The 18,484-nt window shown below is 46.8% G+C and overlaps 1 long non-coding RNA gene across 1 annotated transcript; it reads left to right on the plus strand.

Annotated features, from left to right (window-relative positions):
• Window positions 1-75: 75 nt before the first annotated feature.
• Window positions 76-1,457, plus strand: LOC137226962 (uncharacterized). Its single transcript, XR_010944627.1, has 2 exons — window positions 76-301; window positions 659-1,457. It is a non-coding gene; the product is annotated as an uncharacterized lncRNA (long non-coding RNA).
• The last annotated feature ends 17,027 nt before the right edge of the window (window positions 1,458-18,484 follow it).

The raw sequence follows: 18,484 nt of genomic DNA on the forward strand, positions 1-18,484 counted from the left end.
CCGGAAGCGCTTCTCGGCCCCGCCCCCTCAGCGCCGGCACTTCCGGGCAGGCGCGGACCGGGTTGTTGGCGACGCGGGACTGGCCTCTCTCCGGGACTCCGAGTCCGGGATCCCGCTCGGGCTGTGTCCGGGAGTCTCGCCGCGGACGAATGGGCGAGCGGCAGCCTTGGTCCCGACTCCGGGAGGGAGCGGCGGCAGCTCCGCGCATCACGGCCTCCCGCCCGCCTTCTCCTCGGCTCCCCCTGCTGGCGGGAGGAGGGCTGCTCCGCGGGGCGCGCCCGGGGCTCCCGGAGCGGAATGGGTGAGAGGCCAGGACTTTCGACTTGCCATCACCCGGGGCCTGCACCCACCGTGCGCCCAGCCTTCCGCTTCCGAGACCCTCGCTCTCACAGCCCTTCGGATGCTTGCCCCTCACCCAGGCTGCACAGCAGTTACCTGTGCGGTGGTTACCTTGCCAGACAGGGTCACCTAACTTAGGACCTTGGGCAGATTCCCTCTCCCTCAAAGCCGAGATAAAAATAACGAACTTGGGGATGTGAAACTCCTGTCACAGACCAAGTCTCAAAAAAAATGTGCATTTCCAGATCCTTGGAGGCACCCAATCTTGACACTCGGGTGGGAGTGGGAGCCTCGCTCAGCATTTTCCTCTCTGTTTCAGGCGAATTTAACACCCTTTGAAGACCTTCCCTTTACATTTTGGTGGACTCCTGCGAAGTTGTGGCAGAAGTTTATTTTCCTTTTTCTGACTTTGTAATAAAAATAAACTAGGAGTCAAAGATATCAGCTCCTCTTCAAGTTAGAAAGCTGAGACTTCACCTCATCCTCCGCAAGCGGGAACTCTCTCCAGGCTCCGTCCAGTACTCACCTTACAATAACAAGGGCCACCTTTTGTTGGACACTGGGCAGGGCGCTGTGTAGACACTTTATAGACATGACCTCCTTTAATATACAACCCCAGGACTGTTAATATCCCCATTTTATCAAGGAGTGAACTGAGGTTCAGAGAAGTTAAGTGTCATCTAAAGTCACACAGCTAAATGGCAGACTTGGGATGAGCTCCCTTGTCTGTCTGACTCTAGACAGGAACTTTTTGTGGCAATGGAATGTTGCGAACAGAACTTTAGGTAACCTAACTGCAGGCACCTGGGCAGAGAGTCTCACTCTCTAATTACTATTCTTGAGCTATTTCCTTGAGATCTGACCCCAAGAGTGAAGTCTGTGAACCCAAAGGCATAGGAAGACATCGTCTTGTCAGGCCAGGTTTCCTCAGGACCACTGGGCTGATTCACACCCCACATGAGTGAGTTCCTGTTTCCCCACAGACCAGCTGTGGGCTTCATCATTTTAACTGATTTTTGCTAAATTTGTTGGTAAGAATTGGGATCTTCTTGGCTGTAATAATCATATTTGTGTGTCATTAAGGATTATAAAGACTGAAATGTTCCTTAGTATTTAAACTTAGTGCCACGTGTCTCAAAGTTATTAGCCATCCGTCCATTGGACACTGGGTATTTCCCTCATAGCTTTATATTTATTCCCCCACCTCACTGGGTCACTCAACTCATATATTTTTCCAGTGCCCCGCTTTTGTTGTTGTCATTTAGCTGATTATGTGTCATAATCTCTACTAACTTATTTTAGTTAGAAAATTGTCACTTCACAATTAGGGTGCATGTGTTTGTGTTTTCCCATGATGTTTGTGGCATTTTTAAATGATTTAACTTTGCCTATTTGAAATCAAAAAGAGTCTAGATGGGCTTCCCTGGTGGCACAGTGGTTGAGAGTCCTCCTGCCGATACAGGGGACATGGGTTCGTGCCCCGGTCTGGGAAGATCCCACATGCCGCGGAGCGGCTGCGCCCGTGAGCCATGGCCGCTGAGCCTGTGGGTCGGAGCCTGTGCTCCGCAACGGGAGAGGCCACAACAGTGAGAGGCCGGCGTACTGCAAAAAACAAACAAACAAAAAAGAGTCTAGAGGGTGATGTATGGGCCTCATTCCACAGTTACCCAGTTTCCCTAGCGGTATTTATGAAATGATAAAAGTCATATTTCATCCAGTCAAGGAGGGGTTTTGCCATAATGGAGGTATGCAACATTGGCGGCTGGTGTTAAGCCAATATCTGTGTTCTGCCTTCTCTTCTTCCAAGGTACATGGCTAAACACATCTTCCAGCCTCCCCTCCACGTCATGTGTTAACTGAGATAGTGTAGAAGTGCTTGTAAAAGTTAATTCCTTTCCCCTCCTTTCCTCTTCTTCCCTTTCTTGGACAGATAGGGCCCAAATCTCCACTTCTCATCTATTCCAGATTCCTGAGCACTTAGAGAGTCACGATAGCCAGGTTATCTGATCCCAGCCTCTCCTTCTTCTGGCTTCCACAAGGGGACCCTTTCTGCCAAAGCTCAGGTCCACTTTGAAATCCCCAGAGTCTGGCAAAGCTTATTGTCTGTTGGCATCTGTCAGAGTCTTGACACACGTAAGTCACGAATATCCTTTAAACAAAAAAATTATGTGAATTATCTGGGATTTTCTCACTCTTGCTCCCCTCACCAGGACCCACTGGTGTGCCCCTTCCACATGTCTCACTACCTGAGTAGTGTGGGGCCAGCAGGGGGAGTCAGCCTCTCCAAACAGTCCCACGCTGTCCAATGACTTCTATTATAGAACATCCTAGTGGGTCAGGTTTCCACCTGGCCAGCTCTGCAGAGTAGAGTAGGTGTTCCACCCAGTCCGGGAAGAGCAGTCTTCCTGGGAGACTCCTCTGGTCCTCACTGCCTGTGTGATGGGAGCCTTTCTTCTTCATCTGTTAAAGGGCAATTAGGCTGAGGGGTGCGATGTGTGGCCTCCCCTCCCACAGCCAAGGGTGGACAGTAGAGTGCTATGGCTAAGCAGTGAGGCGGATCCGGGTCCCCATCCCCACTCAGCCACACAAGGTGGACTGCCGTAACTCAGCCCCACAAGGTGGACTGCCGTAACTCAGCCCCACAAGGTGGACTGCCGTAACTCAGCCTCACAAGGGCTCTGTGATCTGAAGTGGGGCCAGGCACTCGCCCTGCTGAGCTTTGGCCTCGTCATCTGTATAGAGGGTGATGACACCGACCTCAGTGGTAAATATGACCATCATAGAGCACGGCACACACAATAATTATTCTTGGTTAGCAAGAAAGCAAGGGAGGAAAGATGGCTTCAAGAGCCTCCACCCATTTTCGAGAAGCCTTTTCTCACTTCCTGGAGAGAGAGCTTGCTCTCTCCTGTCCTCCTGTCTCACCTGCCCAGCCTCTGGGTGGACCTGGCTTGCCTCTGATCTGAGCCCTGCTGGCACCCACTGGGCTCAGGTGTTGCCTCTGGAGTCCTTCCTCACTGTCACTTTCTTCCTGATCTGCTCTCTCCTGGTTTCCTGCTGATTCTCCACCACCACCCCTGTAATAGACTGCTGGCACTCTCTCCTTCTCCTGTGTAGTAGCCACAATGGCAATTAATTAATGACCTGTACAATTACGAGTTTAATATCTGTGTCCCCCACCACTAGCCTGTAAACTCCATGAGGATGAGACCTTGTTTGACTTCTTTCTTGCTGTTTCTCCAGTGTTTGGTACTCAATAAATATTTGTTGAATTAATAGATAAGGAACGGCTAACCAGTTTTTGCTTCTATGTCTGTGTTCCTTGAGGGTAGGGGCTGTTTAATTTCCTCTGCACCCTGCAGAGAACCTGGTACTAAATGAGCAGCAGTGAATATTTGCTGAGGGAAACAAAGCAGGAGTAAATGAGTGGATGAACTGAGAGACTGAACCCACACCTCTCTTCCCCTTTTCCCTGCATCACGGCTTATGACCGAGTCCCCCTGTCTGTGTAAATTGTCTCTTGGTCCTGAACAGCCTCTGTCTTGCAGCTTCCTTTGACTCACAAGGATGATGGGCAAGAAGAGAAAGATCTTCCACATTTGTAGGGTGTTCTCATTTGAAAAATAAGGTTTTCAGGAAATCCACCCCAGTCCCTGCAGAGAACACATCTACCTCATCAAAAAGGGTGGCTACCCTCCAGGAGAGGGTACACAGATACATAACACTTTTTGGCCCAGTGCATTTACCTCCTAATTTCCATCAAAGCCATTAATCGCAAAGTTTCATACTTAACGCTCATACAAACCGTGGTAGGCAGTGTTGTCTTCTGGTCAAGAGAATAGTGGAGACTTCAGAGTTGCTTTGGGTGAATCACTTAATCTTTTTTACCCTTTCTTACCCATCTGACAATGGGGCCTAACATTCCCGAATTTCCTCTTTTAATAAACATTCTTGTTCACATTTAAACATTCCTGGAAAGACATTTTACAATCAATGAGTATATTTAATCTGGTTGTGTTTTTTGCCCCAAACTCAGTCAATAAATCCAGAGTGTATCTCAGAATCAATGGCATTCTTGAAAGCTATATCTTGAGGTGGACTGCTGTAACTCACATCACATTTTCTCACAGGCAGATGTCTGACTAAAGTCAGTAAAGTGAAGACATCTGCAAAGATGCAGCCTGGTTTCAAAAGGTGATTGAGCTCTAAGTGTTCTAAACCAGGCACGAACCTGCCAGGCATGCCTTGGATTTCAACGAAGTGAGCAAGCTGCACGTGAAGAGCATTCTTGCTGCCACATGTGTTTAATGTAAAGCCAACATCCTGTCCATCAAACACGAGACCAGAAGGATTGCTCGCCTTCCCTCAGAAGTCAGAGGGTTTTGCAGGATGACTTTGATGACCAAGACTCTTTAAAAAAGATGCCCGGGGAGATGGAAACTTTTCCCCTCAGTAAAATTCCCCACAACAAATAGTTCCACTGACCTTAGACATGACTTCAGCACTTTCTTGAGTTGAAAGCTGTTGAAAAATAAAAGTCACGACATCTGATTGTTTGATGGCTTCACTAAAGATTTCGAATATGAGGATCTGGAGAGGGGGTGTCTCTTTAATCCCTCTTTTTTTTTCCTTCTTACAACAGAATCAGAATGGAGGGGAGCCCTTTGGGAACTGAGTCCCTGGGGCTTCAGGATGGTTCCAGGCACTGTAGAGGAGGGAGGAGAGTCCATCTTTCATTCTTTTAATCAACGTTAATGAGGTAAATTGAGTTTTGGTCAGTGTATACATCTGCCACCGTGACCTTTGCTTTTTTGACTTGCTGAGCACGAACAAGGTGCTCAGCATCTGGTTTTTGATCCTGCCTCCTAGAGTCCCCGTGCATCCTCTCCCTGCCTGTTCACACTGCAGGAATCAGTGACTGCAGGATGGAGCCCTGATAGGAGGAGGTGACATCACCACACTCAGGGCAGATCAGCTGGGCAGTGGAGGCACACAATGCCTGGGAAACCCTGTCGCGACATGACTGTTGCATATTTATTCATTCAACAAATATTTTTTGAGTGCTAATTAAGTGCCAAACATTGCTCTAGGTGCTGGGGATATAGCAGTGGACAGGAAAAAAAAAATCCCTACCCTTCAGGAGTGTACATGCTATCAGGGAAAGAGAGGTATAAACTAACAAGATATATAGTATGTTAGATGGTGAGAAGGGCTATGGAAAAAATAAACAGGGAAGGGGAAAAAAGAGAAGACAGTACATTACCTGATGACAAAGTTTTATACCAGTTTGAAATTCTTACCTGACTTCTGTATCAAACCAGAGGATGCTCACAGCTGCTGGGTGAGCAGGGGCTCATGGCACCTTTACCTGCCTTCCTGACCTTAATCTTCTTCCGGCTGCTGACACTGAGCTGGGGTTTGCCTGTGTACCTGCCCTGTTCTGATCAATCCTCTTCTGCTGGGCTCCCCGAGGATCTGCTCCTCGGCAGCTCCTGTGTCTCCTCTGTCTCCTGGTCTCATCCCTGTGGTCCTGTCCACTATCCCTGGCCCAGAATGGGGCTGGCTTTGTTTTCAGACTCAGTGCGTCCACTGTTACTAGACAGTTAACTTTTTTCGCCACCTTTCTAAGATTGGGCAACATGGTAAAGACCATGAGACCCTGGGCAAGTGAATCAGACTCTCTGAACCTCGGTTTCTCATCTGTAAGGTGGACGTGGTTGTAGTGCACCTGTCCCAGATTGTTGTTATGGGAATGCCACGAGATAATTGAAATAAAGTGGTTTTCAAAGGCTTGTACTTAGTGGATGCTGAATCAGTAGTAGCTGTTCATGTAGGAGGGACTGAGCTAATGGCAGCAATGCAGGGGAGGGTGCAGCATGGGAGTGCACCCTGGCTTTGTCTCCCGTACCCCCTCCCCAACCCCTCTGGATCTCCCCTGTCCTCCCCCAACCACTGTCATTCTCGGCTCCCCTTTCATCATGGAGCTTAGCTCCGTGGAATCTTCGCCTCTGGCCACTTAATGAGAAAAACTCTTCAGCAGATCTGCTCCCTCCCTCCCTCCCACTCTCATCGCCTGAAGAACAGTCTCTGTTCAAAGGGGACGATGCCTTCCTTGTCAGTCAAGACTCAAGCAGTTTGGGGAATCTTAGCCCCTTCTTTACTTCAAATGCACTCACGGCCAAACTAGTCAGTGGGTTACATTTGTCCAGGGTACTCCTCTGCAGAGAGGATCTCATCTCTGCATGATGAGAATCAAAGCCCCTTTGTTATCTCCCAGCATGGAAGCCTGGCCTAGCTGACAATTTACACTGTAACAATTCTTATTTTTTAACCCACTCCCCTTACTCACAAGACATACAGAAAAGTAACCTCTACCCATTCTCCTCTTCCTTTAAACTTCTTCTCGTTTCTTTTTCCTTGAGTTCCCTGAATTTTGATCAAGTTGGACATGCTCATCTTTTTGGAGTCTTAGGCAGAACTTTGGGGCCTGAAGTCTTGTTAGGAGTGGCTCAACTTCCGGTCAAGCAATAAAATTAAGAACACAGTTTCTTTGGTCAAAAGTCCCTGAACAAAGGTAAGATGCTTAACCTCTCTGAACTTGTTTCCCCATCTGTGAAATGGAGATAAGTGTTCTGATCCCAAAGGGTTGTTAGGAGTAGTACAATGAGATAATGATTGTAAAGCACTTTGCAAAGTGTCTTATGTGTGATAAACAAGCAAAAGCCAGAAGCTCCTATGTCCATCCACAGTGGGGTTTGTTAGGATAAGTCTTATTTTCCTGCTAAGCCTTCTCTATCATGTCCAACTACCTGGGACCTATCACGCTGAGCCCTAGGCATCTGCTGATTCGTCTGTCAGGCTTAAGCAGCTTAACGACAGGGACCTTGTCTGGCTCTCACACAATTCTTAGAAGTTACCAGCATTTCCTGTTGTCAGGGGCTTCCTGTGACTTGAGAGCAGGGGCTGTGTCTTGTTCCCCACTGTGGTCCCTGTGCCTAGCACCAAGCTCAATAAATGTCTTAAAACCAAGAACTAAGGAAGGATAAAAAGATGGCAGGCTCTAGCTGGCTCCCACTAGGATGAGATGGCTCAGAAGTAGGAATATAGATTCACAGAGCCCTCCTGAGTGGGCAGCATCCAGCTGCCATCCCCTACAATGCCAGCCCACCTGGTTCTCACTTCAATCTCCTCTCAAAATTGCTGTTCACCCTGCCTTTCCACAGAGCTGAAAAACAGGCAGCATTTACCTCTAAGAAGTGAGCAACAACAAGCCCCAGGTGCCAATGGAAGCGTGTAACTGATGAAGTTCCTTCTCCCAGTGGGAGAGGTCACCTAAAACAACCTCTTTTCCATTAACACATCAGCAATCTTGTACCAAAAATGTATCCCAGAAACCCACCCATTAGACAGCCATTCCTTTCAATGAAATGTGTGGAGCTCTTCTTTAAGTTTCGCTGATAATTTGAGCCTCTGGATCCCTCTCCCAGTTAAACATCCTCAGCAGAAAGACCCTCTGGAATTCTAAAGCACACTCCAAAGACAGCCTGACCGTAGCCCTCTATCGAGAGACCCAGAAAGTCAGAATTGGAGGAAAAAATTTAAGCATGGCCCTTTCTTGTTCAAATTCAAGCCATAATGTTGGCCCAGGAGTCTCTCCAAATACCCATCATTTCCCTTGCTTGTGTCACATTCTTGCAGATGGGAATGCTGTTTCTAGTAGGATGAGGATTATGTATGACAATCTAGTCCACAGCTGAAATGGTCTGCTATACAGTACGGTACTCTGATGGAGTTTGAGTTGCAATTTTGGGGACCATCCCATTTACAGAACAAAGGAATTAAAAATGAATATGGGGAACTACAATCACACCCAACAATGTGGATAAAGCTCCGAAACACAACATTGAGCCAAAGAAGCTAGTCACAGAGTATGTGTGCTCTACGATCCCATTCATATAAAGTTCAAAGACAGGCAAAACTAATCTACAGTGCTTAGAGTCAGGAAACGGAGAGAGGAATGAAGGGAGTTTTGAGCCCCATGTTTTTTGATGACATGGGTACATTCATTTTGTGAAAATTCATTGAGTTGTACATTTATGATTTGTGCATTTTTATGCTTGATCATATTTCAGTTACCAAAAAAAAGTGCATGTGGCCAGCAGGAAATCCTGAGGTCCAGGACTGAATCACACAATGATAATGCAAAGCTTTGGGGTAAATATAAGTTTAAACCAACTCAGAGAGCGATGAAAAGACTAGCACACCCTGCCCAGGTTTCTTGTGTCCGTAGGGGTCATTAAACTCTACCAAGAGAAAACTCCCCTTTCCTAGTGAACAGGGGAGGACCTCTCACCCAGGCTTTTTTCCTTGATCACTGTCTGCACAAGTTCTTTATCATCATGACCTCTGATGGAGGCCAGGGGTCAGTAGCTGCTAGAAAGCGTAGCTGTTGTCTGGAAAAGATCTTTAAGATGTAACACTTTCCCCTGGAGCGGATAAGGGTCATATGTGGGAAGGGGCTCCCAACCACAGACTCTGAGGCTGCCCTTCCATCTTGCAGAATCCCCGCCCCTCAGGTGCCACTCTAATCACAGGACACACTGCCTGTGTGTAGTGTTATTCACATTATAACTGTGTTATTATAATAACACAGTTATAATATAATATAATATAATATAATAATGTGAATAACTGTGTTATTCACATTCTGTAGAATAACAAGTTGACGTTCATCCTGCCCTAGGCAGGGTGATTCTTTGGGGTCTGGATTTCTAAAAGGAGCAGTTTGTGACTCTGGTAAGATCACTCACAGAACAAGGAAGAGACTGTGCTTAAAGTCAGACAAGCTAGTCATTTTCCTAAGTTCAAAAAGAAAATACAGCTGAATTATCATCAGCCTCCATTTGCGAAGAGGGGAGAGAGGCCCCCGAGGAGCAGCGGCTCTGCTGCGGCTGTGACTGTTGTTCACGGGCTGCTGGAGGTACAGCAGGGTCCTCTCAGTGAGTCAGCACATATCAGCCTCCAGGAAGGGAGCAACTTGAATGTGACAAAGCCAGCCTTCAATACCCAGAAATTTCGGAGGCGGTTCCTGGCTTGGGGGTTGGGGGGCTGATTGCAAAAAATCTGCATTTGCAGGGCGACAATTTAGAAGAGGAAATACCACCAATAACGGTATAGTGTCATGCATTTTCAGCTCTCTTCAGAACGAGAATTTGATATTTCTTTATCTCAGTGAGTATTTTGGTCTCTCCAGTTTCTCATCTTGCTACTGCCACCCAAGCCTTGCTAAAGACTGTAGGAGGCTGCTCTGACTTCAACTGAACAAACTGGTTGGGTGCCAGGCCCTCTGCTGTAACACAGACGTGTAGTGAACAGACATAAGCAGGTCTCTACACCCTTCTGGTCCTCACAGAGCTTAGCAATGTGCATACAAATGATGCCTGCAGGGGTGACACGTCCTAAATTTTTCAGGGGCTCTAAAGAAAGAACAGATGATACCGAGATGGGAAAAAGTGAAAGCTTCTTTGAGGAGGTGGCGTTAGAAATGGCCTTTATTTGGGACAGGACTAATGGCCAGGATTCTGGCAGGAGGAGAGCACATAATGAGCATGCTTGGCAGAGGGAATCTCAGTAACGCTCGTGGTTAGAGGGAAGCTGAGAGCAATTTCAAGGGAATATGGGATTTAGCTGGAAAGTAGAATAGGTAGGGTGGGGAAATAGTGAAAACAAACCAGAAAGGAAGTCTGGAAGTCTAATCCTATGGTCTGGAGAGTTTGGGCCGACTTTGGTAGGAATTGGGGAGCCTCTGGAGGTTTCAGAGCAGCTTGGTGACATGGAAGAGTGAGGTTGACAGGTGTGTGTAGGAAGTGGAGTGAGGAGATCAGGCTGGCGCAATCATCTAGGTGAGATAAAGACGACAGCGGTGGTGACAGCCACCTTCCAGGTCTTCAAAGAATTGACCTTTTTTTTTTTGGCTGCTCCGCACTGCTTGCGGAATCTTAGTTCCCCGACCAGGGATTGAGCCCGGGGCCATGGCAGTGAAAGCGCCAAGTCCCAACCACTGGACCACCAGGGAAGTCCCTTAAAAAAATTGAACTTAATTGAATGTGTGTGTGGATGGAGTTCTTGAAATTCCTTGCCAACCACCCTTCCCCTCGTGACCTTCATGTAAAGAAGAGGGTGAGTATTGCCCATTTTTCTTTTCTCTTTTTTTGTTTTGGCTGTGCTGGTCTTCTTTGCTGCGTGCAGGCTTTCCCTAGTTGCCGCGAGTGGGGGCTACTCTTCGTTGCAGTGCGCGGGCTTCTCATCACGGTGGCTTCTCTTGTTGCGGAGTACGGGCCCTAGGCGCGCAGGCTTCAGTAGTTGTGGCGCACAGGCTTAGTTGCTCCGCTGTATGTGGGATCTTCCTGGACCAGGGCTCGAACCCATGTCCCCTGCATCAGCAGGCGGATTCTTAACCACTGCGCCACCAGGGAAGTCCCTGCTCTGTCCATTCTTGAGGACACTGGTGAGCAATTCTTGAATTACATGAAAGAAATTGCTAATTGGAATTTCACTGGCACGCATGGCAGGAGGGTACATGATCAGTGTGCCAGAGGCAAAAATCCCATGGAGAAAAGCAAGTTTAAAAGGAGCCTCTGCAATTATTGTTCTCAGATGGCCCTACCTAGGTTAACAACAGCCCCCCATTAGGCTACTAGGAGTCCAGCTTGCCCCATTTCAGCACTGACTTTGAACTTGACCTACCTGGGCTCACGTTGGCTCCTCCCACCAGGCACCTGTTCCACACCCAGGAGACCACGTTGGCAAGCTGTTATTTGTCACTCAGCCCATGTAGGGAATGCAGCACAAACATGTCATGGGTCGTATCATTCCATTTGGTTAATTTTCCTGACAGCTCTGATCATCGCCCTTTGGAGTTGAAATCAAATCCCTACTCCTCAGCCTGGGATCTGCGGTCCTTCATGACCTCAAGCACCAACATGTTGTAATTGCCGCGAGCTTGGGCTCCAGAGTCAGATGACCTAGTTTGGAATTCTGGCTCTGCCACTTACTTACTTAACCTCTCTGAGCCTTGGTTTTCCCTTACCTTTCAAGCGGGATTGCAATAAAGACCTAAAGAGATATTGCACGTAAAGAATGTAGCACAGAGTCTGGCATACAATGAATGCTTGGTAGTTGACATCCATTACCACAGTAACACATTGGCCCCCAAACCTACCTTTCCTACTGTATTTCCACAGCTCCTCTCACACTTCCCCACCTCCATGCCTTTCTTCATATTTTCCCTCTGGGTAGGTTGTTCTCTTCTTCACTCCAATCCACAGTTCCACAAGTCAGAATTCTACCCATCCTTTCAGGCCCTGCTCAGATGCTCATGGCACTAGGAAGGCTTCCTGCATTTCCCTAGTTATCCTGTTCCTGTGTTGAAGTTTGTGGTAATTCTCGTTAGTGTTAGAGAGCTACCAGTCTTATCTGCCTCTAGAATGTGAACTCCAGGAGAGCTGAGAATTTTATCTATTTTATTTATTGCTATATCCCCAGCATCTAGAACAGCACATAGTGTTAGGCCTTTTGAAAGCATAACTCTACCTACTAGATAGTGTGCTCTCTGAGAGCCTGTTAATGATTTATTCTATAGCATCCATATTGTCGTTGTGAATTCAACGTGCTGAACTACGGCAGACAAATTAGGAGAAAAGGGTTCTGTTCAAAAGGGGAGAGTGGGGACTTCCCTGGTGGCGCAGTGGTTAAGAATCTGCCTGCCACTGCTGAGGACATGGGTTTGAGCCCTGGTCCGGGAAGATTCCACATGCCACGGAGCAACTAAGCCTGTGCGCCACAACTACCGAGCCTGCGTTCTAGAGCCCGCGAGCCACAACTACTGAGCTTGTGTGCCACAACTACTGAAGCCCACGCGCCTAGAGCCCATGCTCCACAACAAGAGAAGCCACTGCAATGAGAAGCCCACGCATCGCAACAAAGAGTGGTCCCCACTCACCGCAACTAAAGTCTGAGTGCAGCAACGAAGACCCAACACAGCCAAATATAAAGAAATTAATTAATTAATTTAAAATTTAGGAAGAAAAAAGGGGGAGAGTGAGAAAATCCTGGAAGGCAGAATTAGGAATTACTGATAGGGATTCACCCTTTCACCCTCAGGATGACAGTGATGAGTTAAAACCCAGAAAAGCAGGTGATATTGAGGGTAGTTATTAAAGGAAATGGTTGTAACTGGGGTCTGGTCCTACAGATGAATTAAGCTCAGTGGCTTTCACCACATCCACAGCTAGCTTTGTTTGAGAAGTATTCTCTTAAAGTTGATGGTTAAATCTTATTTACAGGCCTGGATTCATAAGATTTAGCCAATTATATGACACAAAGAGCAAAGGACCTAACCTGAAATGTCCATTTCTTTGTCTCCTGGAGTGCTTTTCACAACCTCTGAAGACAGGGAATCACCATCTGGAGGCCCAGCCCAGGGCCAAAGCTGGTGGTCGATAAACATTTGGTAAATAAATAAGCAAATGAATGAATCAAAGAATAGACCCTGGAAGAATATAAAGCTACTTTTGAGATATCCCAAATGTTTGCATTAATACTTTTCAACTATATACTTTTTTTTTTCTTTATATACTTTTTGAAGAATAAATATAAATGCATCTAAGTATTACTGAATTCCCAATAGTGATTTGCGATTTTGAATTTTTCTTGATCAACAATTATCATGGTGGGAGGGGGCTCAGAAAATTTTTCTAATATTAAAAAATGATGCTGGGAATTCCCTGGCGGTCCAGTGGTTAGGACTCCGCGCTTCCACTGCTGGGGACACAGGTTTGATCCCTGGTTGGGGAACTAAGATCCTGCATGCCATGCAGCACAGCTAAATAAATAAATAAAATGTTAAAAAAAAAAAAAAAAAAGATCCTTCTACTTGAAAGGACTGGGAACATTTATTTGCTCCGAGATGCTTCTGTATCGGTTTCTAGCAGAACTGCTTAACACCTTCTAGACAGAGCTGCTGTGAGAGTCACAAGGTCACTGCTGCCCTACTTTCAGATGGTCAGAAAGGTCTCATGCCATGCTCTCTCAGAGCCGATTCACACAAAACGAGTGGTTTATTTCTTATAACCCGCCCAATTGTCTAGCCTGATCCTGTGTTCCCAAACTATAACATTCTATTGCTACTTAAAGCTCAGATCGCCACAATCACAATCTGAATGTTGTCCAAAAGCAATTTTTGGTCCTTAATCAATTGCCACAAATTTTAGTATTAGATGAAGCACCAAATAACATGTAACCATCTGTTTTAGACTGTGCCAAAATCTCACTGAAAATATGCCCTCTTCTAGAACAAGCTGCTCAGCAGAAATTAACGACAAAAAAAAATTCATCACTTTTCTTCACTACAGGGCTGGTATATTTAATAAGGAGTATGGCAATTCAGTTTATTCTGCTTCCAAAGCAAGTAGTCAACTGTTTACTGACATTCTGGTGTGAGCCAGACACTGACTTTTCTCTACCAGAAATCATTTTTTGATAGATTCCATTGCCTTCTTCTGCCTGACTTAAAGTGTCCAGTATTATAGCTCAGTACCTGCTCAGATACAAAATCTTTCATTTGGGTTAGGAAAGAGGATGTATACTTATCTTAGAATTCTTAGCTAACAGGCAATTTCAGCAACATTTAGATGACATTTAGTGGGAAGACGGCCTTCGTAAGATTGTTGGGTGCCCATACTTCCTAAGAAAGATCTCTGACAAAGCAAAAAGTCCATGGCTGTAACTGGTGGATAAAGATTCAACGGTGAATCTGCATATATTATTATTTTTAAAATTCAGCAGTATTTACTGACTGTTAATCAGGACTGTGCCAGGAATGGCCACTCAGAGACAATTAAGACATAGTTCCTGTTTCTGAGGAGCTCACTGTCTAGCAGGGGACATGGGTTTATGTGAAGAATGGATGGTATATATAAAATTACAATACAGTGACAAACGCTACAGCAGAATTAAGTCCAAAATGAAAATGGAATCACTAAGAGTGGTGTGAATAGTTTTCAGGCGTGCTCAGGGAAGGCGTCACAGGGATTATTTTTGCAGAGCCTGGAACAATACAAAGTTTTCCAGGAGAATAAAGGTTAGGGGAATGTGGATGGAAAAGAGAAGGATGAGTATTCAAGGCAGGGAAAATCATTCATGCAAGGACAAAGAAAAGCCCAAGGAGAGCAGCCAGGGCCCAAGTGGAGATCAGCAGATAAGACTGGACAAGTAGGCTAATGTGAGATCAGGGCCTTGGATGGCAAGCTAAGGAGTTAAGATCCTGTCAGGTGGATCATGGGAGGTGACAGGATTAGATCTGCTTGAGAAGGAGGGCTTGGAGCAGTCAGGTGGTAGGAGACCATGTTAGGCGCGGGGGCTGTTGTGAGGGCGTACCTGTCCCAGAGGCTGATGGGGACAGAATGGGCCTGCTTGGGGCCCACCAACCCAGAGATAAGCAGGTGCTGCTGGTGCCAAGACCCGGTCTCCTGGAGATAAACACTAGAGCAGTGGTCAAGGGGCCCAGATAAGCCCTTGGCCTTTGGAACCCCTCTCTAGGTTACTTACATTCAAAATTTAACACCCAGGGCACCAGCAGGCAGAATAGGGTTTACTCTGGACATTCTGAACCCAACAGAGCACGTGTAGCTTAGGTGCCCAGGACTCGGGCTGCCTGGGTTTGAATCCTGGCTGTTGTCAGTGTCCTCCTGCTGGACAGCGATGGCATTAGCACCTGCCTCACAAGGTGGGTGTGAAGGTGAAGGGTCAGCCCATGAAAAGTGCTTACAACAGTGCGGAACTCAGTAGGCCCACATAAATGTAAACTCTGTTAAGGAGCAAGCATGCAAAAAAAAAAAAAAAGAAGAAAAAAAAGGGCTTCCCTGGTGGCGCAGTGGTTGAGAGTCCGCCTGCCGATGCAGGGGACACGAGTTCGTGCCCCAGTCCGGGAAGATCCCACATGCCGCGGAGCGGCTGGGCCCGTGAGCCATGGCCGCTGAGCCTGCGCGCCCGGAGCCTGTGCTCCGCAATGGGACAGGCCACAACAGTGAGAGGCCTGCGTACCGCAAAAATTAAAAAAAAAAGGAGCAAGCAGTTGGTTGATTGTACTAGGTGAAATTAAAGCTGCTCTGGTGGGAAGGTGGAGGGGGGTCATGCTCCTTTCCCCTCCCCTTTTCTTGGCATAGGCCTTGAGGGGACTTTTCTACCAGTTTGAAAATCACTGGACTCTCCATTCCTGGGGTTAATTTCTTCACATTATTTCCTGAACCCTAGGAGTTCAAGCAGGGTGAGCTACTGATGCCAGGCCTGGAGTAGTCTCTGGATGGAGTCTCTATTTCTCCAAAGACAGCAAAGTGCATGAACCTAAGGGACATCCAGTGAGTCACCCACCACCTAAGTGTACCAGGATAATCTGGCCTAGGTCCTTGCTGCCCGACGTTAGAAGCCATGCTCAGTGCCCTGCAGGTGGAGAGGGACAACTGTGCATATCTCAGACACAGACATCCCTCCTGGCCCAGGAGGTAAGGCCTTAGAGAGGGTTTTTTCTGAGGAGGAAAGAAAAAGCATCTCCCCAGCAAAATAGGAAGCTGTCATCCTTTCCTGCTACATAAGGTGGCCTGGGAGAAACAGACTGTTATGAGGAATAAATGAGTTAATGCAAGTTAAATACTTAGCATATGTTAAGCATGCAATGGACCTTCACTTAGGGCTGTTATTTATAGTCTGCAACCTCAATTCTTCTTACACCTATTGAAGTAGGTACAGTGTTCAGTGGGTTGAGTGGGTGTTCAGAGCCCAATAAATATATAGAACTGCATTAAAAAAAAAAACTCTCCAAGAAAAATTCTCTGTATCTTCATATTGTGAGCAGACAAAAGATATTTCACACATCATGACACACTATATAAATGAGGTAAAGAAGTAATCCTTTCTAGTCTGGTTCAAGGTCACTGCTATCATTTTAAAGCCTTCAATTTCTATTCAGCCAGATCCTGCAGGAATTCTAGGAGCGTTTACAGATTGGCGTCCATTCACCATGAGTGGAGTGCTGTGCAGCTGAGGAGCTTTTCAAAGAACCCTAACAAGTGAGATTTTATCCCAGCATGGATGACCCCAAATTAACAAGACAGGGGCAGTTCTAGAGGCAGCCTTTAGCCTCTATCAATAAAGGTTAGCTATTATATTAGACAGACTATTATACTCTGGGGAGTAACAAGTATCTCATTAAGTTATAAAAACATTTAATGGCTTTAGTACTGTTTTATTTTGGAATATGAGGAAGAAAAAAATAGAACGCACAATTTCTACGGTCTAAAACCCACTATTTTTATAACGTTTATTTACCTACAATACTGCTTATGAACTATCTTGGTTTTATAGCGCCCACATACTCCCTTGAAGGACAGCTGTGACTCTCCTGTAATGGCATCAAGTTACTTGCAGTGGGACAAGAAAGTGATGGAAGATTATAAAATCAGATGGTTGTTTTGATTCGAACTAGTAAAACCAGTTCAGAAAAAGACTATAAGACTTCTCTCTCCACCTTCACTCCCCTTCTGATTTCTCATTATGGGAAAAAAATGCCATTTGTTCCTATCTTCATTCACCATACTCTAAACACAGGACACTGAGCAAGTTTTCTTAAAAAGAACACAAGATAGAGATTGAAGGGTACAGAGTTCTTATCTTTCATGTTCTGCACTGAGAAAGAATAAGTTCAACAAGCTTACCTCATTTCCTGTTGCTGACCTGCTAACTGGTCCATTGACTGTGGGCAAATTCTGGAGCTGTACACCCTCCAAGGTGCCCAGGCGCGGAGACTGTTCTCAAGAAATGCTTCGGTGGTTTGGTGGGAAGCAGTCCCTGATCTAACTATGAGGAAATCTAAATAAACTGCACAGGTGTTACATGCTCCATCTGGATAACACCCCTCACATTCCACCCCACTTCTGTTCCCAAATACAAATGAGCCACTTCATCTTTTTCCTTTCTCTCAATAAGAAACGGTGCTTCTCATCTTCACACACAGAGGTCTCTACCCCTGCAGGAGCTGTATGGGAAAACATGCTTCCTAGGTGGGCTGGACTGCAGGTAACCAGAGGCCTCAGCAGGGTACCCAGGAAGGGTAAAAGTAGGGGTTGGAGGGGTCACCATGCTGCAGCGCCTGAACTGCTTGCCCTTGGTCAGGGTGGACCAGCCCCACCTCAAAAAAAGGGCAGAAATGGTTCTTTTGGACTTCTTCCCATACAGAGAATGGCTGAGCTAGCTGAGGCAATCTGCCGCTGCTTCAAAATCAGCAGTGGGGGGGGAACCTCACAACAAACAGTGGTAACAGAAGGTTTGTGTGGGAAGATGGTTAAGTTTGGTCTAAAACAAGCAGTGTCTCTGGTAATGAGCTGTTGTTAGGAAATACGTGGGGCCCACAGTGCCCGCGGCACTTTTAAAGAGCACTATTGCTGCCTCTTGAGGGTTTTCTTGGCGGGCGGGGGGGAGAGGGAGGGGAGTAGGGGAGGGGAAAGTGAGGTGAAGCAGAGACCCGACTAAAGAGCATGGAGGCATTGCGGAGCAGTGGAAAAACCACCTCCGTGTGTTGTAGCCAGAAATACTGCTTTTGAATCTCAGCTCCACCCCACAGTCGCAGAACCACGTTTGGTAACAGACCTACCTCCTCTGAATCACAGCAGGCTCACATGTGAAACGAGTATACCCAAGGCATCATCTGGGGTTCTGGCAGGAAAACAGATCCATACTCAGCTGGGGGGACTGAGGAGAGTTTCGTAAGGGACTATTTACAAAGGGTACGGGCAGGGGGTTAAGGAACTCCTATGAGGACACTTAAGCCCCCGAGGGCCGGCGAAACAGGGAGTCAGACCAACCCTCAGCTTGAAAGGACAAGAGAAGGGTGTTGCTACCCAGCCCTGAAGCTGCCTGACAGGAGCTGGGGCCTAGGCAGAGGAGCCCATCTGCTGTCCACCCACACCTGGCAGAAAGGAGCCGGGAGAGTGAATGCCCTGCCTTTTTGCTTCTCCCATCCGCCTAGCTCCTCCCAGCGTGTCTCTGGTAGATCCTAACCAGAAGCCAGAAGGACGGGTCCATAGGGGCAAGT

The sequence above is a fragment of the Pseudorca crassidens genome, chromosome 7 (genome assembly GCF_039906515.1).
Source record: "Pseudorca crassidens isolate mPseCra1 chromosome 7, mPseCra1.hap1, whole genome shotgun sequence".
Lineage (NCBI taxonomy): Eukaryota > Metazoa > Chordata > Mammalia > Artiodactyla > Delphinidae > Pseudorca > Pseudorca crassidens.